Raw genomic sequence first — 14,747 nt, forward strand, 5'->3', positions numbered from 1 at the left:
TTTTTGAGTTATTTGTTCAGATTGATTTTGGCAGTTTTACTTAGAGAATTAAATGGGGTAAAGAATAATATTTTCAGCAAATGAATTGAATGCTGGATAATCACATTCAGAGAATGAATTTGTACCTTTATGTGGAATCATTTTCAAAAATTGACTTAAATTCATCATAGTCATAAGTGTAAGAGATACAACCGTTTAACTATTGAAATGCAAATTAGAATACATCTTTGTGACCTTACCTCAGGCAGCAACTTCTTCAGTGTGATACCAAAACCACAAATGACTTCAGAAAGTCTATGTGATTTAACCATTTTAAAAACAAAAACATCGTGCTTCAAAGGCATGAAGAAAGTAAAAAGGTAATCCACTGAGGGGGACAAGGTATTTGCCATTCACATGCTTGAGAAGGCATTTGTATCAGAATATAAGGAACTCTTCTATTTAACAATAAATATCAAACAATCCAAATGTAGCAACAATGTCACATAATTTAGCTCCAAAGAAGATAGACAGTCAATAAAGATAGATGAAGACATCTAACATAATTCAACCTCAGGACAATTATACAAATATAAAAATCAAAACTACCATATGCTACCACATCTCACCCACTAGGACAGCTAAAATCTAGACATTAACAAGTGTTAGTAAAGATATGGAGAACCTCAGACATTCATATATTGCTCAGTGGAATCTAAAATAGTGCATCACACAGCAAGCAATTTGAGAGTTTGTTTGAAAATGCTAAATAGAGAGTCACCACGTAACCTAGCCATTCTGCCCTCCAGTATGTAACCAATATAAACGAAATGTCCAAACAAAAAGTTTACGCAAATGCATATGTTAGAATATTATTTACAAGACAAGAGAACAGGAGTCACCTAATTCACCTAATTTCCATGAACTAATTCATGCATGAACAAATCTATTGCAAGAAAATAGACTATTCAGTAATAAATAAGAAATGAGTTATTATTACATAGTATAGGATTACTGTATTAGCCTTCCAGTTGCTAGATAAAATACTTAACACCTGTAATTTAAGAAGAGGTTTAATTTGATTTATGATTTCAGCAGTTCAGTCTAATTGGCTGGCTTCAAAGCAGAACCATCACGCAGAAAGACAGAGGAGGAAAACTGCTTGGTTCATGGCCCCTGGGAAGCAGACATCCTGAAAGGAAAGGAAAAGGAAAAGGCCAAGGACCAGATATAAACCCTGAAGCTATTCCTCTATAATCCTTCCAGACACTCACAAAGCACTAGCACAAAGTCATAGTGCTTCAGTAATCCCTTACGTAGCTCTGATGCTAATCAAGTTAAGAAGCGCAAACATCACATCACAACCATTGCCAATTTGACAGGCAAAACCATGTCCTTCAATCATGCTTAATTTTCAAAGAATAACTAGTTCATAATTCTGCCTAATGGAACGTATATATAGTGCTGAAAATGCAATAATTGCTTCCCCAAAGTATGAGCAGTTTCAGCGTGACTTAAGAGTCCACGTTCATGTGTCCTCCTCAGCACTCACACCTTTTGGGTCCCAACTTTACCCATGGTTGTTTTGGTCCCCAAATTTGGGTTACTCAAAGTTTACTGCACTGCTTTTTGCCTCTGATTTTCTTCATAAATCTGGCAGAAGGCAGAGAGTAGTACTGATGTCAAAGCCTGAAGACTGGGCTGATATGACATTTCCTTCGCTGGATTAATCAGCCCACTGCTCTTCACTGCAGTGCATTGTGAAGTCTCAGGACAGGGGCGGAATGTAGACTTTTCATCCACAGTGTAACAGGCACTGCCTCTGGCCATTTCCTTAAATAATTACTGTTATGAACTGAAGCCTGGCCTTTACTGTTTGAATTCCTGTCAGGACTCTGGTGTTCTGAGTGCGGACCTGAATCACTCCCCAAGGTCTTCTTACCACATCATATGATTCTGTAACCCTCACCTCCAAACCTTTTCAAATTCCACTGGCAAACCACTTACAAGGCCTTCTGAACTGCACTGTCAGGTGTAGCTCCAGCAATGCCACTTCTCCAGGACCAGCTTTCTGTATTGATCTGCTTCCCCATGCTTGACAACATGCCTGATATCCACAATTTAAAGAAAGAGAGTTTCATTTGATTTCAAAGGTTTCCACACATGCTTGGCTGGCTTAAGGGGAGAAAAACATGTCAGAAGTATGTGGCAGGGTAAAGTTGCTTAGTTCACGGTGGCGAGGCAGCAGAGCAGGAGAACAGTGCCATAGACAAAGGGTTGAGGGACCAGGTACAGACCCCAAGGTTATGCTTCTATGACCCACACAGAAATACCCAAAGACATGCTGTACTTACTCTCCAAATAGCACTTAATTGAATCAAGTTGACAATTAAGCTTCACCATCATAATAAATTTGGTCAATGAAAAGAATCTGTCACCACATTCCACATATAAGCAAGGTCTACTATTAAAATGAAACAAACAAACAAACAATCAAACAAACAAAAAACTGCAAAGACTGAAGGTTAGTTTGTGGTGACCTTGAACTGGAATGAGGGGAAAGGAGTGAAAATAGCAAGTCAGTATTACTGTGCTGGAGTTTCCTTTTGTAATACTGAAATGAAACTGAAATTAAACCGTGATGATAATTGAATGAGTCACTGAATCTATTACAAACTTGTAATTTTACACTTTAAAGTGGTCAATGTATGCTAAATTAAATGTACCTTATTAAAGTGTTAAAAAAGAGAGGAAACATTTTTTGATTCCTGTAGTATTTTATATTACATACAAATGTAAGGAAAAAATCAAAATAAAAGACTGAACGATTTTAAGGATAAAGAAACAGTAGTCTGAATTTGTCAGAATAAGATCCTACTGTGCATTCTCTACCCAAGGAAGGAAAAGCACTCCTAAATTAAGAAGTAGTGTACAAAGAAACTATAAGAAAAGTAACCTGAAAGAGACAAAGTGTGATGGGGTGTTTATACTCACTCAAGCGCTGGGCATGTAGCAAAACATTTAATCTTTCCAGGCCAGGAAACCCAAAAAAGTGAAGCCAGGAAACTATGAATGTTGAAAGAAATAGAAAAATTCTGGAACAAAACCGGAAATCCAAGAAGGTTAGAAATAATGTCTTCTTTTTTTGACTTATGTTTCAAACATGCATGCACAGAAAGGTGTGTAAGAAGCTCAGTCACAGAATAAATCTCAAGAGTTACTTTCTGTTATCCTGTAAATACTGGACAGTACAGAACAGGGATTTGCTTGGGGAAGAAGGTATATTAAATGTGCAAGCGATTTCCTTTAGTCTGGTTTAGCCTGGGGTAGGTAGCATGGTAAAACTAGAAGACATAGGTATAGAAAAAGATTTCCTAAACAAAACCTCAATTGCTCAAGATACAGCAAGAATCAACAAATGGGATTTCATCGGACTAAAAAGCTTTTCTGCACAGAAAAAGAATCAATCAGTGGAGTGAACAGAGAACCTACAGAATGGAAACATATTTTTGCCATCTCCTCCTCATTAAGAGGACTAATATCTAGAATATACAAAGAACACAAATAAATTAAACCACCTAAAATTAAAGAACCAGTCAAGAAAGGGGCTAGAAAAATACACAGACACATTACAGAGGAAGAAATACAACTGGTCAACATCCCTGACTCTTAGAGAAATGCAAAGTAAAACAATGCTCGTTCTACCTTGCTCTGGAAAGAATGGCATTTATTAAGAAATAAAACAATAAAAATTGCTGACAGGGCTCTGGCAAAATTGAACCCTCCTGCATTGTTGATGGGAATGCAAACTAGTGCAGTCATTATGGAGATCAGTATGGAGATTTCTCAAAAATTAAAATTAGAAATTTCAAATGACCCAGGCCCCGCCCGGCTAGGTCTCTTCCGCAAAGAGCTTAAGTCAGCATAGTACAGTGACACATGCAGACCAATGTTTACAACACCATAATTTGTAATAGCTGAGTCCTGGAAGTAGGCTGTATATCCATTAACAGATGACTGGGATATGCAACATGGTATCTATTTATAATAAAATACTACTCAAGTACAAAGAATGACAGATTTGAGGCATTTGTAGACAAATGGATGCACTTGGAAAATATGTCGAGTGAAATAAATCAGACACACGAGCTTAAATAGCATATGGTATCTCTTGTCTCTTATTTCTCAGGGGAAATACAAAGAAAATGATAAAGGATGGGTAGAAAGGCACAAGGAGACAGATCTCATCCAATAAGTGTCCAAAATACCAAAGATGAGAGATGAGGAGGACAGGAAGGGAAAGTGAGAGAATAAGGATGTGCCGTGTACAAGACCCTAATAATAACTGCAATCAATGTACACATGTACTGCAACATGTGCTAAGACAAACAGTATCGGCAAAGGTGAAAAAGCAGATTGGGGAGCTAGAGGAGGAGCAGGAGGGGAAGGAAGGAAAAGAGATTAGAAGAATAAACAAGCTGTAATACACATGTAACCACTCCCCGCAAGATGGCTGCGAACTGGATGAATTGCAGACATACATTAATAAAATAAAAATTTAAAAAACCTTCATTTAACAAATACTTAGGTATATTTCTTCATAATTATATTTTTTAATTATTATTTTATTTTATTTTTCTTGGTACCAGGAATCAAACTCACAACCTCACGCTTGCCAGGCAGGCACTTGCACCACTGAGCTATATCCCCGACCCAGCATATAATTACATTTTAAATTGTCACTAAATATGTAATCCATATGAATATACATTTAATTAGTGAACTACAGCTGGCAATCAAAATATTTTAATAAATAAGCCATGTATAATAAAATGATGAATGCCCAGGTACCCACCAGTTAATGCAGCAGAATACTATCTATTTTTTCCAGGTCTTTGCTCCTCCCCATTTTGTCTTCCCGCAGAAAGCCGCCAGCTTGAATTTTGTTCCGTCATTCTGGATCTTTCCCTGCAGTTTTACTATGTAAGTAAACATTCTTAAACAATGTATTTTTACTTACTTTTTAAACAATGTTTTGCACGTTTTTGAACTTTATAAAAATGCTGTCATTATGAATCGAGACTTGCTTTCCACTCAGTATTCAGTTTGACGGGAGCAGTTGTGGTTCACTTACTGTTCTCCACTGTCTCATATTCCAGGTCTGTCAACAGTTCAATTTACTTTTTAGAGTCAATTTTATTTCAAGTTACACAAAAATCTTTTTAACTTCAGAATCCATCTTGGCACCCAGAGTAACACACTCACCGATAGGCTCTTCAGGTGCAATCTTGCACCTCCCCTGGACTGTCAACTGAAAGGATGAAAATGTGTTGATCATTTTCATGCTAACATGATGTAGAATGAAATTCAACTGTTATAATTTTTTTTAAAAATTTCTTGAAAAATCTCATCCTGTTTTTTATGTTTTACTTAACAATTATTTCTTAACTTTCTCTCACAAAAGATAAAAGTAGAAAATACAGCTAAAATCACTCAAAGCTATAATCATTTGAAGACAGATGCATTTTATTTATTTATTTATATTTTTTATAGACAAGGTCTTGGCCTGTAGTTCAGGCTGGCATGGAATTCAGTTCATAGCCCCTCCTGGCCTTGTACTCACAGTGATCCTCCTGCCTCAGCCTTCTGAGTGCTGGGATTACAAGCATGTGCCACAATGCCCAGCCAAGAGATAAATTATCTATCTATCTATTTATCTATCATCTATCTATCTTCTATCTATTTATCATCTATCTTCTATACACATATTCATATATCCTCATCCTTTGGTAAAAAAGTAGATAATTAAAAGCATTAAGAGAATTAAATTAATCATTATTGAAATATTCACTAGATAATCTTCACAAAAATGTTTCTCAGTTTTAAAAGACTGAAAGTGATGGAGTAAGGATGAATGGCATATTGGTTACACTGGAGACTGGGATACTATTGCTATTTATGTGGAAATAGTCTATGAATAGGTGACCTATCAGAACTTATGAAAGAAAATGAGTTGATATCTTCATGAAAAGTTTCTGATGGTCCAGCAAAACTTGCAAAAATTGATCCACAATATTTCAGGAGTGAAAAATTCTGAGAAACAAAAACAATGACATAATTAATATTCTGTGCATCTTTAACTGATCATTCAAAACAGAACTGCACGTGTAGAATTAAGAAGTAAATCATTCACTCTATCTGAGTCTAGTTAGTTTGATGCATTTCCATTTTGGAGTTAAACTGACGTGCCTAGGAAAAGAACCCTTCTGCTTTCATGTTCCAAAATATCCAGTTAGAAAATGTGGTTGAAATACTTGATAAAATGCACTTGTAGAGTTTAGAAAATTTCCAAAGGGTAGGTAATAAAGCTCCAGTATGCAATACCTTTCTATGATAATTTTGCTGTCTTATTTCACTTTTGTACTTTGAGTTCTCATTCCATTCTTTGGCTAATTATATTACTTATGCAGGAAACAGCATCTGAGTTTAAATTACATATAAACACTATACAGAAAGTGCTTTACTAAAATGAAATGGTATAGTTTTTTTTAAATGGCGCTAATTTAAAGTAGATATGCCATACCTGTATTCCCTGCACTTGAGGGAGGAGGTAGTATTTTGAGTTGAAGGATAGCCTGGGCTACAAGAGACCTAAAGGCCAGCCAGTGAGATCCTGTATTGCTAAATAAATAAAAATACAGAGTTATTTCTTTGTTCTCTTGGAACATTGCTAGGTAGGTTTCTTTCAAAATAGTACATCTGGAGAAATGAATGGAGGTAAATACATCCTCTGGCTTCATCCCACACTTGTTATATCTAAGTGGTTCCCAAGGGAAAAATTTCTTTCTCTTCCTCTTTAGGACTCAACCCAAATTCTCTGCAAGCAGCCACTGGGAAAGCTAGAGCCTTTTACCATGGGGACAAGTACCAGGGCCTGTCTCTGTTGGTTGTTAACGGTGAGAAGTCTACTTGACCTGAACAACAAAGAAGGCCAAAGCTGGTTTTTCATCCAAAGGAGCAGTAAGAGGCCTTCCAATTGACAATCAGCTCTAAAAATGACTCCAATGACTTTAAGTAAATCTAAGACCTTGTCTGATTTTTCTTCTGTATATATTGTTCTCATGCTTCTGACTAAGCAATAATGAAAATCAAGAAAAAAGGAATATGCCCTAGTTAACTCCTTTAAATTACTAGTTAGAAAGTGAATTAACCTTTGTGAAACTCTTTTCTGTTTTTTCCTCCTGTAGCTCAAACCGCAAGAGACTCAAGATCTATTTCTTCTGGAGAAAACACACTACCCATTGCTTTGGTGATCAACTCACACATTGAAAAATCCAAACTTGAGACTGAGTAGATTTCCTCCCGTCCTATCAAATGCATATCAGGGTTGTTTTTTCTTCAAATCACATAGCTATCAATCCTAGAATGTTATTGGTATTTTAGAAAGCTATATATCTAACTTCCACTGATTTCAAAATGTGTTGGGTAACCTGTTATTGAACAAACTACAAGACAAAACAAAGCAGGACTTACACTTTGTACAATAGTTCTACTAATCCTGTGTTTCATTTTCTGTATTTTTCAACACTTTGAGATCATGGGGTCTTGTGACAGAGGAGAACCTATCCTGCCCAAGTTAACTAATTCCTCCAAAGACAAAACTGCACTGCAAGTGTATATCTTGTACATAAATCAACAAATCCCAAGCTTGTATCTCTTAATCAGCACCCTCCAAGGCCCTTGCATTTCCTGCCAATATATTTTCCTGTCTTAATCACCCTGAGGTCAATTACTAGTCAAATCAGGACAGCCCCTGCAGAAGGGATCCTGAAATGATTTAAACTAAGAAATCTTAAACTTGCTTAGTCTGCTTGCCCTGCCTCACCAGCTGTTCCTTTCTGCAAAACTTTAATGAATATTCTTACCCACTTTTTCTCTCACCATCTCTCTCCTGACTGATCTTCTGCTTTTCTCTGTGGCACTGTGTAGCTGTCACACTGCTGGCTTCTTGGTCACTGAGTAAAAATTTCTTCCTGCTTGAATTTCTATATTTATATATCTTTTCATTCTCTATTGCAACATGCCAAATACACTGTAAGGCAATGGCTCGTGTGTGTGTGTGTGTGTGTGTGTGTGTGTGTGTGTGTGTGTGTGTGTGCTCTTGCATGCAACAATTTATATTGTAATATTTTGAGTAAACGTTATATGCTCTCTTTTTCATGTTCACTCTTCTCAACTATCTTTTTTATTTCTAATTTTTTTGTTTAGATAAGTATGTTTATAATGTTTTATGGTTATATTTAATAAGATGTAGAACAGTGTACAGTTTGATGAGATTTGACAAATTTATTTCTCTGTATTACACCACCGCCAAGGGATTAGTACCTGGGAAGTTTACTGGTGCTTCTTACTAAGAAATCCCGGCCAGCCACAAGCAAACAGAACTCTGCCTTTCATCCATGTGGGCGAGTTTTACCTACTTTTGCAATAGACAGAATTACATATAAAATAAGTGCTGCTGTTGTCAGCCTTCTTTTGTTCAGGATTTTGTTTATAGAATAATCTATAGTTATCCATGTACTACTAATTTTTTCCCCTTTATGTTGAGATATATTTCATTAAATCTCTAGGCTATTATTTGCTCTTCTTTCTCCTAAAGGATATTGATTTAATTTCTATTTTTTCTCTTATGAATAAACTTTTTCAAAGAACCCATTAAAATGGAATGCAGAGTTAATGTCTACCAATAAATTTAATAAAAGATTTATGACTTTAATAATATACTTGAGAAAAATTTTAAAATATCTCAACAAATCCGGAGACACATCCTTGCAATATTTTGGAAGACCCAATATTATTTTGTTTCTCACCGATATGAGTATATATTTGACACAACAACAATATATTAGAAGGCATTCTGTGGAAATTGATAGGCTTGTTCTAAAACGTGCACAGAAATGCAAGGGTATAGGATAATCAGATCGTTCTTGAGTTAAAAGTAATAATGTTCTTACATTACAACAATCAGAATTATTAGACTTACTACAAAGTTAGTTAAAGTACGTAAGGCAGTAAGACCGTGCTGTCAGTATGGACAAGAGGATTAGCAAAGTGGGAAATGTCAATTAACACACTGATACATAACAGTGAATTGATTTTGAACAAAGCAATCAATACACATCTATGGATACAAAAAACTTCATTCCCACACATTTTGCTGCATACAATGGAAAATTCACACAGACACATACTTCATCAAATACGAAAGTATCAATTTAAGATGAGTTGCAGACTTAAAAACCCACAAGCCTTCAGGAAACAAATGTAGCAGAACAAAAACTGATGCAGACTAATTTTTCTTAGGGTAAAAATATTTTTTTAAAAGATGAGATAGTTCCATAAATTTAAAAAGCTTTCCATAGAACATTATTGAGAAAATGTGTTTGCAATAGGTGTATGATAAAGAACTTTTTATAGAACTTCTACCAATAACTTTATTAATTTTTAAAACTAACAAAGTGGGCAAAAGCTAATGGTTACTACAACCATACATCTTTATGACATTTATTAAACATTTCAAAGTCATATTTTGTTGGAAATATGTATAAATTATTTGATTATTTTCAACTGAATTGTTTCCTACAGCATTCAGGTGTGGAAGCCCTAGCCTCCAACAGGAACATGCTTGGAGGAGTGGCCTTCAATACATAATTAAGGTTTAATGAGTTGAGAAGGGTAGGATCTTGATCTGATAGGCTCAGTGCCCCTATAATTAAAGAAAGGGGAGTGGATTTTTTTTTTCTTTCCATGTACGTACCAGAAGGGAAAGGTGTGTGAGGACCCAGGGAGAAGCCAAGACTCTGCAAGCCAGGAGCACAGCCCCACCAGAAACTGCGATGTCTCTAAGCTTGGTTTTGAACTCAGTGTTTCCTAGAACTATGTGAAAGAAATACCTGCTGTTTAAATCACTTGCACTATGGAATTTCATCAATCCAAGCTGAATGATTGAAGTCAGGTAAAGAAACACTATCTCACTAAAATAACTAACTCTTGTGGACTATTTATCATCTACCAGAAACTGCATTACTTTATTTGAATGACCTTTTTAACTTGTCAAGATAATTATGAGCATCTACTAATATTTACCCCACCTTACAGCTGAGAAAAATACATGATTTTCATTTTTTCATGGCTTGAAGATCTTACTGTTTTCTCCCATTTCTAGCTATTATAAACTCTAAGTATTTTGACACTGTTCATTAATAACAGTATAAAGACTATTTATTCATTCAGCAAATATTTCAGATGCTAATAAGTTAATAGGAAATGGTTCTAAGAGTTAGATCAGTTTGAGATACTGTTATCTTACAGAGAATATATACACTGTAGATTTGCACCATTCAGGATAATTTCTAATATCCATAAGTACACTATATGCTATGTGTATTATATATAGAACATTATAATGTTTACGACCACAAATAAAGAGAGAACATCTTATACCTACTACTCACCCTTTTGCATTTTCCCCTTGGGACACTGGTCCTAAGTTCAGCAGACTTAACTGTTGGGCATAAGTTTCAGAAATAAACATGGTAATGGGGAAAACACAAACACAGAGTGAAGCTCTTTAAATCAGGGAGCAGAATTGTTAAATGTATTCTTAGTTTTAGTTGATTTCATAGGATGTCAATGCCATAGGAGCAAAGTCCACACCCTACTATGAATTGCTGCTCCCTATATTGAGATGAAAAACTTAAAGAGGCTATGAACAAAAAATCTTACAAGTAGTCATTAATATATTCAATATGATCTACCAGAACTTTATGTCTGGCAAAGGAGACTTTAACCACTTTAAAGAAAGAAAATATTGATCAGATATCATATATCCATCATGAGAAAAAGAAAGAAAAAATTACAAGGCATGAAAAGAAAGAAAGAGATGGAGAGAGAGAGCAAAGAAAAGAAAGGAAAGGAAAGGAAAGGGAAAATTGCATTTGTAACAGACCCAGAGGTCTCAAATATTGTTATTAATATGATGGAGCAGATTACAACTGAAAAATTAAATAAATTAAATAAAATATTATAAACAAAACATTAAACATTTTAAACATATTTTGTATTTAAAATTGATAATATTTGAAATTAAGAATTTACTGGACTTATTTTATGGAGGAGAAAATACTATTAATAAATTTAAGGAAGAGTACTCATAAAACATTTAAGAGGATGTGTACAATGTAAATTTGACAGAGTAGAAAACGAATAGCAAAAGAAAAGTAAAAAATGAAAGATACAATTTTAAATTTTAACATATTTGCAACAAGTGCTAGAGTAAAAAGCGAGAAAAATGGGGCAGAGGAAATATTAAAAGGCAAAAATAAGAAATTTCCAAACTTGATGGATAATACCACCCATGATTCCTGAAGTTCAATAATCCCAGAATAATTTAGATACAAAGAAAACCACATATAAGTAGAGCATATTCAAACGGTGGAGAATGAGAGAAAAAATGTTAAAAGTAGACATAGAAAAGTTGACATATAAGAAATCAATGGCTCAATCTTGACAGAAACCTAAAATGAATCAACTGACAAATACCTGAATAAAAAATGACCAAAACTATGAAACAGAAAGCTACCAACGTTAAATTTTAAGGAGGTAAACACACCCTCTCGAAATGAAGAAGAATTAAGGGCTATTTCCAAGCCTCATCATTTAATTTGACATCACAGACCTGCCCTACAATAAATACTATAGCATATTTGGCACTCTAAAACAAAGTGATTTTAATCCTATGAGGTTTATAAATTCATACATGTACAATTAATATCAATAGAGAAAAGGGTGGGGAAATTATTAAATTATGGCATATAGTAATTTATGAAGTAGTATGATTAATATTAAAAGAATGAAAATATATAAAATCATAGAGAATCAAATGTGTATAAGAGCAAATTAAATATGCGTAGCAATTCAAGTAAATCAAGTAGAATAACAGGCTGAAAACTAAATGAAAGAAATAGTAAATGAATGCTTTAAAATGTTGAATTTAAACCCAACTACCATAAATTACATCAAATGCAAGAGATTTGTATTTCAATAAAAAGTGAAATACTTGTAAAAAGAAAGAAAAGTATTATGAACATGCTTACAATATGTCCCAAGGTCAAAGGACAAAGAAATTTTGAAAGAAAAGTTTGGAAAAATTTACAAAAGGCTTTAAAAGTGTGATTAAACAATTTAATTGTGCTCAAGAGATGAATACACAGAAGTGACTGTTACATTTCACATAAAGGAGATGAAAATTTCTCCTAAATATGGCAGGAGTAATGGGGCATTCAGTACACAAGGGAGAGGAGATACAATCGATTCTCAAGAAAATAAGAGGGGATTATATTTCTAGTATATGTGGAGAGGTCAGCAATTCTTCCCTGCAGGAACGTTTGACTGATACCATTTCCATCAAGAAGGGTGAGACAAGTTCGTGAGGGAATGATTTGCTCCAGCTGCAATCAGCAGTGAGGGGGGAGGCAGGACACAGTCAGATAATTGTGTATAACCTGAGCTACCATTTTGCTAGATGTGTCTGGCAGAGTGAGAAATAATAGGATGAAGATATTTGCAAATGAATCACTACAGACCGGAGCCATGGCATTTTAGCTGGCAAATAAAGAATTCAGGCTATAAATGTGGGCAAAAGTGACTAGAATCTTAGATTTTAACCAAGATACTGTGCATATTATTTTGTAATAAGTCCAAACATTAATTTGTGCACAAATGCAGAGGATAAAAGTACATGTTGAGCAAAATTAATGAGTGTAAGATTTAATAAAATATATTATTGACTTCATTTGCATAGCAACAATGATAACAGTTGTATAAAATTTATCTAGAATAATATATAGAAATGAGTTCAATGGCTCTAATTCACCCTACAATACTCTGGCAACTAGTAATAAATTACGCTCTTAAAATCTTCTCACTTTTGAGATACTTTGGAATTGTTCAGTGCTGTAAAATAATTTTGTCTATGCACACCTCTCGTTGAGGCGTCCCTGCAGTTTACATCATAAATAAAGCTACAGAAAAATTGAAACTAAGACATTAACCTAGCAGACTCTTAAATGTAAGTGTAGCATATCAATATTTGCAAATTTATTGTCTGTATAATTGTGGACTTTAATCATTTTAAATACAAAATAAATATGTGTATAATATCCAATTATTATCCTCAAATACATGAAAACAATTCAGGCTCTGCACTATGCTTAAAGATTTCCAAAAGTTTATGAATATTAAAGAAGAACTAAAATGCCTACATAAAGATATTTACGCCCCCTTCAAAAAAGTAGACATTTAAATTTATTAACATGATGGACCTGATTAGTAGTTTTAAAACAGTTTTTAAATTCTCAAAAGTCATGGTTTAGGCTCACAATGTTTTTTTCTCATATTTTCATTCGTTTTCATTGTGTTACTTAAACACATTTCTGTATATTATTACTGCTACATAAGTATTCATATTAGGTCAGATTTAATTGAAGTAAAATTGAAAGAAAAGAAATCTCATGTTCTATGACTACTTAAATGTGCTACTTACCATCTAAGAGATCTCAATCCCAATTGCTGCTTTGTAACCAAAAAATAAAAGGCATAAAGAGCTAGTTACTAGGTAGTAGTAAGCTAAAAAAACAAGATAAAATAAACATCATGTATAGATTGTTTCGTCTTCAGTTATGGTTTAAGATTCAAATCATTTAATGGAACAAAATTTAATAGAATAAAAGAACATTGGTGTTTTATTCATTTAGAAAATACTTTGAATGTTGTGCCACTTGGGAATATGAATAATGTGTAAACAAGCCAGATGGGGACAGAAGTAAATATGATCATGTGTTTTAAAGTACTTAGCAAAGGGGGCTGGGGATTTAGCTGAGCGGCAAAGTGCCTGCCTGGCAAGCGCAAGGTCGTGAGTTCAGTTCCCGGTACCAGAGAAAAACCAAAACAAACAAACAAAAAAAAAAAAAACATAAAGTACTTAGCAAAGAAATTTGATAAATATATGTAATACTTATTAAGAATGCAACCCCAAGCTCTGCTTTAAACCTAGGCTGTAGCACGTGCAATTTGTTTGAATTTGCCAATTCACATAATACTTGTAAGTTTTACTTTGTTAATCTCTAATTTAGAAAGAATAATAATATCCACCATATAATTGTTTTGACATATAAATAAAATAATCCACACAAAATGTTTAAATAAACTGCCTTGTTCCTGGTGTGCATACAATAAATATAAACCTTTTTAATTACAATAGTATGACTAAATGAATAAAATTACTTTCTGAATTTGAAAAATTACCTTGGCATAAAACACACCAAGCAACAGGACACGTGTTGACAATTTCTCAGAATTTTTACTTTAATTAACCTGTGAGATACTAACTCAATGTATATTTATACTAGGCTTTAAGACAATTATAATACAAATAAATTAAGGTAACATAAATTAGACGATTTAAGTGGAGAAATTTATTACATACTACAATTTCATTGTAGCAGCACTCACAAAAATTATTTCGTTGCTTTGTAATCAGTAGAAGTAATACATAGCAAACCAGTATGTTGTTTTACAATTTATGTAAACCATTAACCTAATTAGATAATACAGAGGTGATGAGCATTTAAAAATAAATATGACTATGTAAGTACCATCACAATGAAGATATGAAACAGCTGTAACATTCAGAAAGTTTCCTATGCCTG

This window comes from Chinchilla lanigera, unplaced genomic scaffold (assembly GCF_000276665.1).
Source record: "Chinchilla lanigera isolate Chin_1 unplaced genomic scaffold, ChiLan1.0 scaffold00034, whole genome shotgun sequence".
NCBI classification, from domain to species: domain Eukaryota; kingdom Metazoa; phylum Chordata; class Mammalia; order Rodentia; family Chinchillidae; genus Chinchilla; species Chinchilla lanigera.